At 44.5% G+C, this 9,459-nt stretch overlaps 1 protein-coding gene across 3 annotated transcripts in view; it reads right to left on the bottom strand.

Moving 5' to 3' along the window:
* The window catches only part of MGA (MGA, MAX dimerization protein), a 120,043-nt gene extending 115,766 nt beyond the window's left edge, over positions 1-4,277 (bottom strand). For all 3 annotated transcript variants that reach the window (XM_011961043.1, XM_011961045.1, XM_011961046.1), the window contains exon 1: positions 4,164-4,277. The gene's annotated coding sequence lies outside the window, so the exon portion shown is untranslated. The remainder of the gene's footprint in view (positions 1-4,163) is intronic.
* Between the last annotated feature and the right edge of the window lie 5,182 nt (positions 4,278-9,459).

Raw genomic sequence — 9,459 nt, 5'->3', positions numbered from 1 at the left:
TCTTTTAAAGATTAATCTATGAAATGTCAAAGATGCAACCGACAAAAACCCAGTTTAGTGAATATTAGACTGCACTTGAAGTAAATTTTACACTAACTTTATATACACACATTTTGAGTTTTTCTTTTTGCCTAAGCAAAAAATTAGTTCAGAGAAGTCATATTAACCTATTTCAACTTTGTGCACAGGCATCTAAAAAAAAAAATGTAAAAATGTGCCTGAAGACAAGAAAACAAGCTTTCTAACTTACGATCTGTATAAGACCGGTTTTTAACTCCACTAATCAAATTAATCCATTAGTTGATGAAAATGCATTGAATTAAAGACTTAATTTACAACTAAAACCATCTCTATCTTGAGCCATTAACAGCTACTGGTTTAAGAACATGGAATGAAATTTCTTATTCTACATCAAATCTAAGCACAGATTCCACTTCACTATAAGCATATGCCTAGGTTTGGAGCTACCATATGAATTTTCTTTTCTTTTCTAAGATAAATATTGCAAAACATTTGAATTTTCTAATCAAAAGGCAGTCAATTAAGGATATTCAGCTGTTTCAGACACCAAGACCACTCAAAAGTCTAAGATAATCTCAAGCCAACTGCAAAACTCAAATGTACTTTATAAAAGGGTAGGCTAGGCCGGGGGCGGTGGCTCACGCTTGTAATCCCAGCACTTTAAGGGGCTGAGGCCGGTGGATCACTTGATGTCAGGAGTTCAAGACCAGCTTGGCCAACATGACAAAACGCTCTCTCTACAAAAAATACAAAAATTAGCCGGGCGTCATGTTGTGCACCTGTAGTCCCAGCTACTTGGGAGGATGAGGCACAAGAATCACTTGAACCCGGGAGGCAGATGTTGCAATGAGCTGAGATAGCGCCACTGCAATCTAGCCTAGCCTTCGAGATAGAGACTCGGTCTCAAAATAAGAATAATAACAATAATAATAAAGAAAAGAAAGGGGTAGGCTACTCATGAAGAAATAAATCTTCTAGCAACATCCTAAAAATACTCTTGTAAACTAAAAGCTTTAATGAAAACCACAATTTTGGTACATACATATACACCTTAACATTCAAAAACGAGGCCGGGCGCGGTGGCTCAAGCCTGTAATCCCAGCACTTTGGGAGGCCAAGCAGGAAGATCGCTTGAGCTCAGGAGTTTGAGACCAACCTGGAAAACACAGTGACCCCGTCTCTACTAAAAATACAAAAACTAGCCGGGCGAGGTGGCGGGCGCCTGTAGTCCCAGCTACTCGGGAGGCTGAGGCAGGAGAATGGCGTAAACCCGGGAGGCGGAGCTTGCAGTGAGCTGAGATCCGGCCACTGCACTCCAGTCCGGGCGACAGAGCGAGACTCCGCCTCAAAAAAAAAAAAAAAAAAAATTCAAAAACGTTCAATTTGGCTTTTCAACATCAAATTTTTTTATCTAGATAAAACAGCTATAATAAAAAGCTAACAAAATACGTTGTGGAGGGGAAAATTCACACCAGAAGACATATACACACACAAAAGCTATCACAGAAAACATTTTTTAGCTAAGTAATCTGACACGTTCCATAAATTGCTACAATTTCAGACTCCCTATTTTAATGTCTTTTCACCAGTGACCTCTTTGGGAAATGTTTATCTACTAAAGCAATGACCCTCATACAACTCACAAAATACACTAGTTTTACTAGTTTCCTAATTCAATGATTTATGTACTGTGCTCAACCCCAAAAATTAGTTACACAAAATCAAAATTCCAAGTCAATACCATGATTTAAAAACACAGATACTCAAATGCTAAGCAACACATTCTCAACGTTTTCCAAATTGCTACAAACATCTACAACCCTTTCACACAATAAATACAGTAATATGGCAGGCACCAAGATGTTAGTATATTCCTTAACATAATCCTTCACTACAAGTACATGGTTAAGTTAAATTATATTTGTGAAACTCAAATTTCAAGAGAACAGGTTTACTCAGATTTCATTTACCAATAAACACTGGGTAAAGAAATTTTAAGTTTTTTAAAAACAGAATGTGGATATAAATATAATAAGAAAATGACAGCAAATGGTGGCAAAGACAGTAAAATAGCCAACTATTAATACTTTCTTAATCGCTGTTAACCATCATTTGCTTTTTACTAATTTAATAAATGATACTTGCTATTTATTAAGAACTACTCACTTCGGAACAGACAATATCCTGGGCATTTTATCGTCACAACCTTATAGGGCAAATGTCAAAATATTATCTGAAACACTTGTAGGTTTTAAGGCACAGAATTGCACCTGCCTAAGACAGTACTGCCCCTTCTCTTCCCAGATACCATCTGTTACTGCTGGCCGCAGGAGTATTTTCTATTGCTAAGAATGGACTCTTAACTACATCTCAGGGCCAACAAGCTGACAGGTCCCTAGCAGTTGGATAAGCAGAATTTGAAGAACTTTTAACGCAGAAACGGGCTGTAGTCAAACTTGAAGTATGCCAAGGTACCCAGGGCACTGAATTTCCTCAAGTCCTTAGCCTGTGTTTCCGTTAAGTGGACCCAAGCCACTTAACCCACAAACGCTAGAAACAACCGTAGGTGGCAAGAAACACTAGCGCTGTTCCGATACGCAAGAAAGTAAACGGTTCTCACTGCCTTCCCCGAGAGGAGCAGACGCCGTCGACTATTAATGACCCACAAACCGCCGCTTTTCAACTGCAAAGGACAGCTGGCCAAGAACCACGTGAAAAAATGCCGCAAGGAAAGCTCTTCCGGGGAAGAGGAGTCCCGACAGATCACGTGCAGCCGTCCGGAACCCGAGGATCTCTCTGCGGGACCCGGTCGCATTTTGTTACCTTGGAGACTACAGAACCAGCCACCAGACCCTCCGCGGCCAACCCCCTTCCCAGCAGCCGTCACGCCGCCCCCAGGCACTTTGCCTGCAGCCTAGCCGCGGCATCGTGCCCAAAAAGAACGAATAGAGCAAGCAGTTAACCAGGGACTCAGCCGCATAAGCCTGGCAAGCTCTACAACAACACGCGCGCGGGTGGGCTCGAGACTTCTCATGATCCACGTGTTTGCTCCGGCGAGGCGAACCTTGGGAAAGTTATCTTCCCTCTAAAAGAGTGCACTTTGGTTACTGCCATCAGTAACCCCTCCTTTCAGACCTCATTTACCCCGGTCCTGCTTCCACCCCGGCCAGAGGAAGAAGGCATTCCCAGGGTTCGAAAGGCAAAGCAAAAATCTGTACAGCAAGACACTACCACTTTGCACTCTCGACCCTGTCTGAAACGATACCTAGTTTCTCCATATTCTTCTGACACACAGATTCCTCAACTTTGGCTACTGGAGCTTTGGGGGGGGGGTGCTGTTAATATCCCAGATACCTTGCACTGAGGGCAGAGACCTACTTGACCCTTTAACAGAAACAGGAAACCCCATCAACAGAACTAGGTAAAGGCTGCCCCACAGAGGAAAAAAGAAAATAACACCTGCTCTTCCCACCTGTTTTCCCCTCCCTCATTTCTGCACTCACACACCACCGGTCCTTTGTTTACCAAGTCCCCACTCCTACAGCTCACTTCCTCGCCCTCCTTTATTAAACTTGCCGTCCTGCCTCAAACAATTTGGCCGGAAATTACTTGTTAGAAAAGACGTTTGCACAGGTGTCAAAACGCTGCGCCCAGTTCCTCAGAAAAGCGACGCCAACACCGTTTCCCTTGGAGTTCTAGAACCACGAGACCTAGGCGCTGAACTGCAAAGCGCGTAAGCATGGCTCTCGACCTAGAGCCCGGCGCCAAGCTGTAAGTCGTCACGCAGACCGTACCACGCGGAGCGGCACCCCACGCACGCGAGGGCAGGGCCGAGCCATGGGCGCTTCTCACCCCTCCCGCCTCGTGGCCGCTCTCTCTGGCGTCGATGCTCCCAATTAGGTAGCTGAGCGACGCGGAAGTGAGGCTGGGGACGCGCGCGAGGTGACATGCGCAGCCTCGCTCAGAGACCAGAGGCGCGCGCCAAAGGCGGCCCCGCGCAAGGCCCGGCCTGGCGAGGGCGTGCGAAGCTCTCTCAGCGGAACGTTTCTCACGCCGTTCAAATACACAAGAGCTTCAAACTCTCGAAAAACTCCAATCGGGCCAGTACTAAGCGATGCCCTCCACCCAGGCCCGAGAGTTACCGTGCGGGGCGTGGCCGGCCTCACCCGGAGTCCTTCACATCCCGCTGGGGGCGGGTTATTCTGTTCGGTTCGCACACCGTGTGTCCGCTCCAGCTGAAGAGCCTGCGCGCGCGCACCGGACGTCCACGTCACCGCGCACGCGCTCCTACCCGCTCGGAGCCCGCCGCGCAGGCGCAAAAGGAGACGCAAGCAGCACCTCCTTGGCCCCTCCCCCAACACCAGGAGTCCAAACGGCCCCAGAGCAGCAGCAAGACCCTTGGGACCCGCCCCCAGAGTGGAAGCCGCTGCTCTTCCGGGTCCCAGCAACCCAGAAAAGCCTACTGAAGCTTCTAGAATCAAGAAAGGCGAGGCAGGAGGGAGGCACCTAGATTCCTCAGGCTTGCACACGAAGCCTTCGTGGAAACTGTGAAACCAATGCCCGGCGGGCCTTTCTCAACTGTGCCTTTCACCCTTTCCCTAGGGCTCCCAGCCGGCCCCGCCCCGGCCGCGCCCAGCCCCACCCACACGGGGCTCCACAGACCCCCAGCCTCCACAAGCCCGTCAAATGAATCCGAGGTCTTCCTCCCCGGAGTACCGGGGCTTGGACAGCGCCAGAGCATTGGGAAACCTTGAAGCAAGGACCTTGAGAGACGGATGGTCGAGTTTACAACATCCACAACCGAAGACGACTAGGAAAATGGGGAGGAGACCGAAAGACTCAGTGAGCAGTTGGAAAGCGAAGAGTTGCCACTAAATTGCCTAATACAAAGATGAAAGATATCTTGATAAAACAGGGAAACGAGAAACTTGCAAGAGTGTGTTATTTGAGCTTTAGTGCCTTGATCCTGTGCATTCAATTTTTGTTTCTTCAAGACATTTAAGCTACAAGGTGTAAAGAAAGTATTACTGAATATCTATTATGTGTCAGGCAGTTGCTGAAGTAAATCAGTGGACAGTATTTCTCCCAACCTTCAAAAATTTGTTATCTTTCTCCTTCTCTGCTCCTTACCAGCTGTTCTTTCTTCTGTGCTCCTGACACACCAGTAAAAAGGAAGCGTAGTTTCTTAAGAGGCAAAAAAGTAGGGAGTAGGAGAGCAGATTTTGTGGTCAATGATCCAAAACTGCTTTCTTTCATAAGAATTAGCAAGCACTGAGAACCCACTACGTGACATGCTAGGTGACTTAATACAAAACACTATGAAGGAGAATGAGGAGACTATGAGGAAGGAGTCAACAGGAGGAGGCTTATCCAACACTACTGATCTGACCTACTTTTTACTTAGGAAGGATCATATTTCTCTACACTTTGCTCTTCCTGAGAAGATATACAAATACATGGGCAGAAACTGCTGGAATAGTCTGAACTAGAAAATGTGTAGGCTACTTTAGAGACTTCTGAAGGCATTCTGAAACCCCAATCCAGGCACCGTCGGCAGGAGCATTCAAGATCCTAGGTAAAATTGAAAAGTAACGGTTTAACACCTTCCTCCTCTTCCCTGACCCCAAGAACCTCTTTCCTACAAGCTGCCCTGTCAGAATCTCCCACCTTACCAAGAATGTCTTCCTCTCAAGGATCTGAAGTTTCCTCATAAAAAATTCCCATTTTCTGGGGAAGAAGTAAATTTATGTTGATTTAGCATTAAAATGTATGATCCTAAGGTGTGAATGACTGGTTAACAACCATGCATCCCCAAAGAGACAGGTTAAACCAAATGATCTGTCTAACTAGGGAATCTGTGAGGACAACTCGGGAAGAAGGGGAATGGAGATTCTCTTTTGGTACTCTTTCCCTACACCAGGCAAACATATTACTAAATACTAGATACTTAAAAAACAACAAAAAAACTAAAAACCCTGAACTTTGAAGATTCAGTACTAAATACTTCGGTGGGAGAGGAAAACTATCCACAGTTTTCAAAGTGGGGTCTGCCTAACCTAGAAAGGTCCGGAGATGTCAAGAATCTGAGGGTCCTATGAGAACTTTTAAGTGTTGTTTTTATATGATATTCTAAAAATAATCATACCACCACACGCATTTCAGGGATCCAGTTTGGATTTACCATCATGCAGGTACCAAGTAACCAACCTGTTTTTCTTTTTTATTTTTTATTGGCTTCAAGTAACCATTTAAATGGTTACATTCAACTTTTAATGCAGTATTCTCATACTGAAATTCTTGGTTGTATACTTTGGATAATGTAAGAAATTTCCTCCTTTAAAAGGCATCCATATATAACCCAAGGTTTAAGAATGCCAAGCTAACTGCTAAAGTGATGCTCCTAAGTTCCGCCTTTTTCAGTTATCGTAGCTCAACTTACTGGTCCAACCTAACACAAAAGTCTTTGCCTTGATTTTCCTAGGCTGCACGTTCAAGGAGATTTTTCTGAATATTAAGGGGAAACAAACAAAAAAATAAAGAGAATGCATGCAATTAAACAATCTGGCCTAGAATGTACACAGTTTTGATCCTAGATTGTTCTATAAACCCATACGAACTATCCCATTTACATGAACACTTTTCCTATTCAGCAAGTATCTTAGTGCCTCCTATATGCTAAGGATAGGGGAAAGGCTGGCACCTCATGCACTTTTCAGATGTCTACAGCAGAACCCCAAAGATTGGCACAACTTAAGTAACAGAATCCACCAAGACAAACTTCCTAATCCAATCTATTCAGATCCAGTCCTTTCAGTTCTGATTTCTAAAACATCCTCTCTCAACTGACAAAAAGACCTCACTCTTCAGATGAAACCACTACCATGAACAAACTCCTGGACTATGGCCTTGTTTAAATATCAATATAATAAAGAACATTCATAAAATAAGGGCTACATACAGAACGAGTTGCAAAAGATGCTTGTTTTGTTTTTACAAAAAGTCCTTCGGCCAGGTGCCGTGGCTCACGCCTGTAATCCCAGCACTTTGGGAGGCCAGGGCAGGCAGATTGCCTAAGGTCAGGAGTTGGAGACCAGTCTGGTCAACATGGTGAAATTCCGTCTCTACTAAAAATACAAAAAAATTAGCCAGGCATGGTGGCATGCGCCCATAATCCCAGCCACACAGGAGGCTAAGGCAGGGGAATTGCTTGAACCAGGGAGGTGGAGGTTGCAGTGAGCCGAGATTGCGCCACTGCACTCCAGCCTGAACAACAGAGCAAGACTCCATCTCAAAAAAAAAAAAAAAAAAAGTCTTTCACTAGCCAACCTGAAAACTTAGGTCTTAGGCAGAGGGTAAAAACAGAATCATAGACAACTCCATCCTTGCCCGCCATTTAGGACTACAACTGAAATCAAATCATACTGAGGGGCAAAGTATGATTGCCTCCAATATCTGTAATGAAGGAATTAAGGAATTAAAAATTAAGGATTTAAGGCATTAAAAATGGCAAGATTTCTGCCTTCAAGGAGCTAATAATCTACCCAAAGAAGAACTTTTAAGACTTTCTGGGCTAGGCGCAGTGGCTCATGCCTGTAATCCCAGCACTTTGGGAGGCAGAGGCAGGTGGATCACATGAACCCAGGAGTTCAAAACCAGCCTGGACAACATAGTGAGAACCCATCTCTGCAAAATATTTTAAAAATGAGCCAAGTGTGGTGGTGCCTGCAGTCCCAGCTACTCAGGAGGCTGAAGTGAGAGAACTGCTTGACCCCAGGAGGTCGAGGCTACAGTAAGCTGTGATTGTGCCACTGCACTCCAGTCTGGGCAACGAAGTGAGACCTACCCCCCAACCCCGTCTCTTAAAGAAAAGAGTTTCTTAATCAGCATAGTAATATGATTAAAACCATGTTTTAGAAAATGCTAAGAGAAGGGAGGATGAAAAGAAGGACAGAAATGTTATAGAATATAATCAACATTCATTAAGAAACACCCAGTGGCTCATGCCTATAATCCCAGAACTTTGGGAGGCTGAGGCAGGATGGACTGTTTGAGCTCAGGAGTTCGAGAGCAGCCTGGGCAACACGGCAAGTCCCTGTCTCTACCAAAAATACAAAAAAATAATTTTTTTTAATTTTAAAAAATAGCTGTGCCTGGTGGTGTACACCTATGGTCCCAGCTACTCAGGAGGGTGAGGTGGGAGGACTGCTTAAACCCAGGGGGTAGAAGTTGCAGTGAGTCAAGATTGCGCCACTGTACTCCAGCCTGGGTGACAGAGTGAGAAAGAGAAAGAGTGACAGAGAGAGAGGAAAGAGGGGAGAGGGAGAAAAACACCATTCCTTCTTGCTGCCCTACATCTCAAGCCCACATAACCACATTCCTTACCCTTGCCTAAGAAGACGGCCCCAGATGCCTCCAGCCTAACTCTCTTCACCCTTCACACTTAAGTTTAAATGTATTTTCTTCAAGACACTTGCCCTAACTCCCATGATCAGGTAAGGTCTCCCAGTTATATGCTCTCATAGTACCCTGTTATTTCTTTACAGCATTTACCACAACTGTGTTATTTTTAAAACCATGTATTAACGTGTCTTCCCCATTAGACCATTAGCTCCACTCTATTCCAGTGCTTATCACAATGCCTGGAATAGGGTGGACACATATTTGTTGAATAAATAAATAGAAAACCATAGATCCTCATTTTTTAGGCAAGTCTAAATATCAAATATTGATTCAGTGTCCAACAATACGGGGTTTGGAAAACAGGGTCATAATATATACTGAAGTTATATTAAGCAGTTACATCCCTGGCTTTGGCCAACATTTCCCAAAGGGGTAGAGTTGTGATTTTAAAAAACTAGCACCCAGTGACTATAAACTAGTTCAACCATTGTGGAAGACAGTATGGCGATTCCTCAAGGATCTAGAACTAGAAATACCAATTGATCCAGCAATCCCATTACTGGGTATATACCCAAAGGATTATAAATCATGCTGCTATAAAGACGCATGCACACGTATGTTTACTGCAGCACTATTCACAATAGCAAAGACTTGGAACCAACCTAAATGCCCATCAATGATAGACTGGATTAAGAAAATGTGGCACATATACACCATGGAATACTGTGCAGCCATAAAAAAGGATGAGTTCACGTCCTTTGTAGGGACACAGATGAAACTGGAAATCATTCTCAGCAAACTATCACAAGGACAGAAACAAAACACCCCATGTTCTCACTCACAGGTGGGAATTGAACAATGAGAACGCTTGGACACAGGGTGGGGAACATCACACACTGGGGCCTGTTGTGGGGTGGCAGGTGGAAAGGGATAGCATTAGGAGATACACCTAATGTAAATGACCAGTTAATGGGTGCAGCACACCAACATGGCACATGTATACATATGTAACAAACCTGCACGTTGTGCACATGTACC

Source organism: Colobus angolensis, unplaced genomic scaffold, assembly GCF_000951035.1.
Source record: "Colobus angolensis palliatus isolate OR3802 unplaced genomic scaffold, Cang.pa_1.0 Scaffold533, whole genome shotgun sequence".
NCBI classification, from domain to species: Eukaryota; Metazoa; Chordata; class Mammalia; order Primates; family Cercopithecidae; genus Colobus; species Colobus angolensis.
The sequence above is the reverse complement of the archived record's forward strand: the minus strand, read 5'-3'. Positions and strand labels throughout refer to the sequence as shown.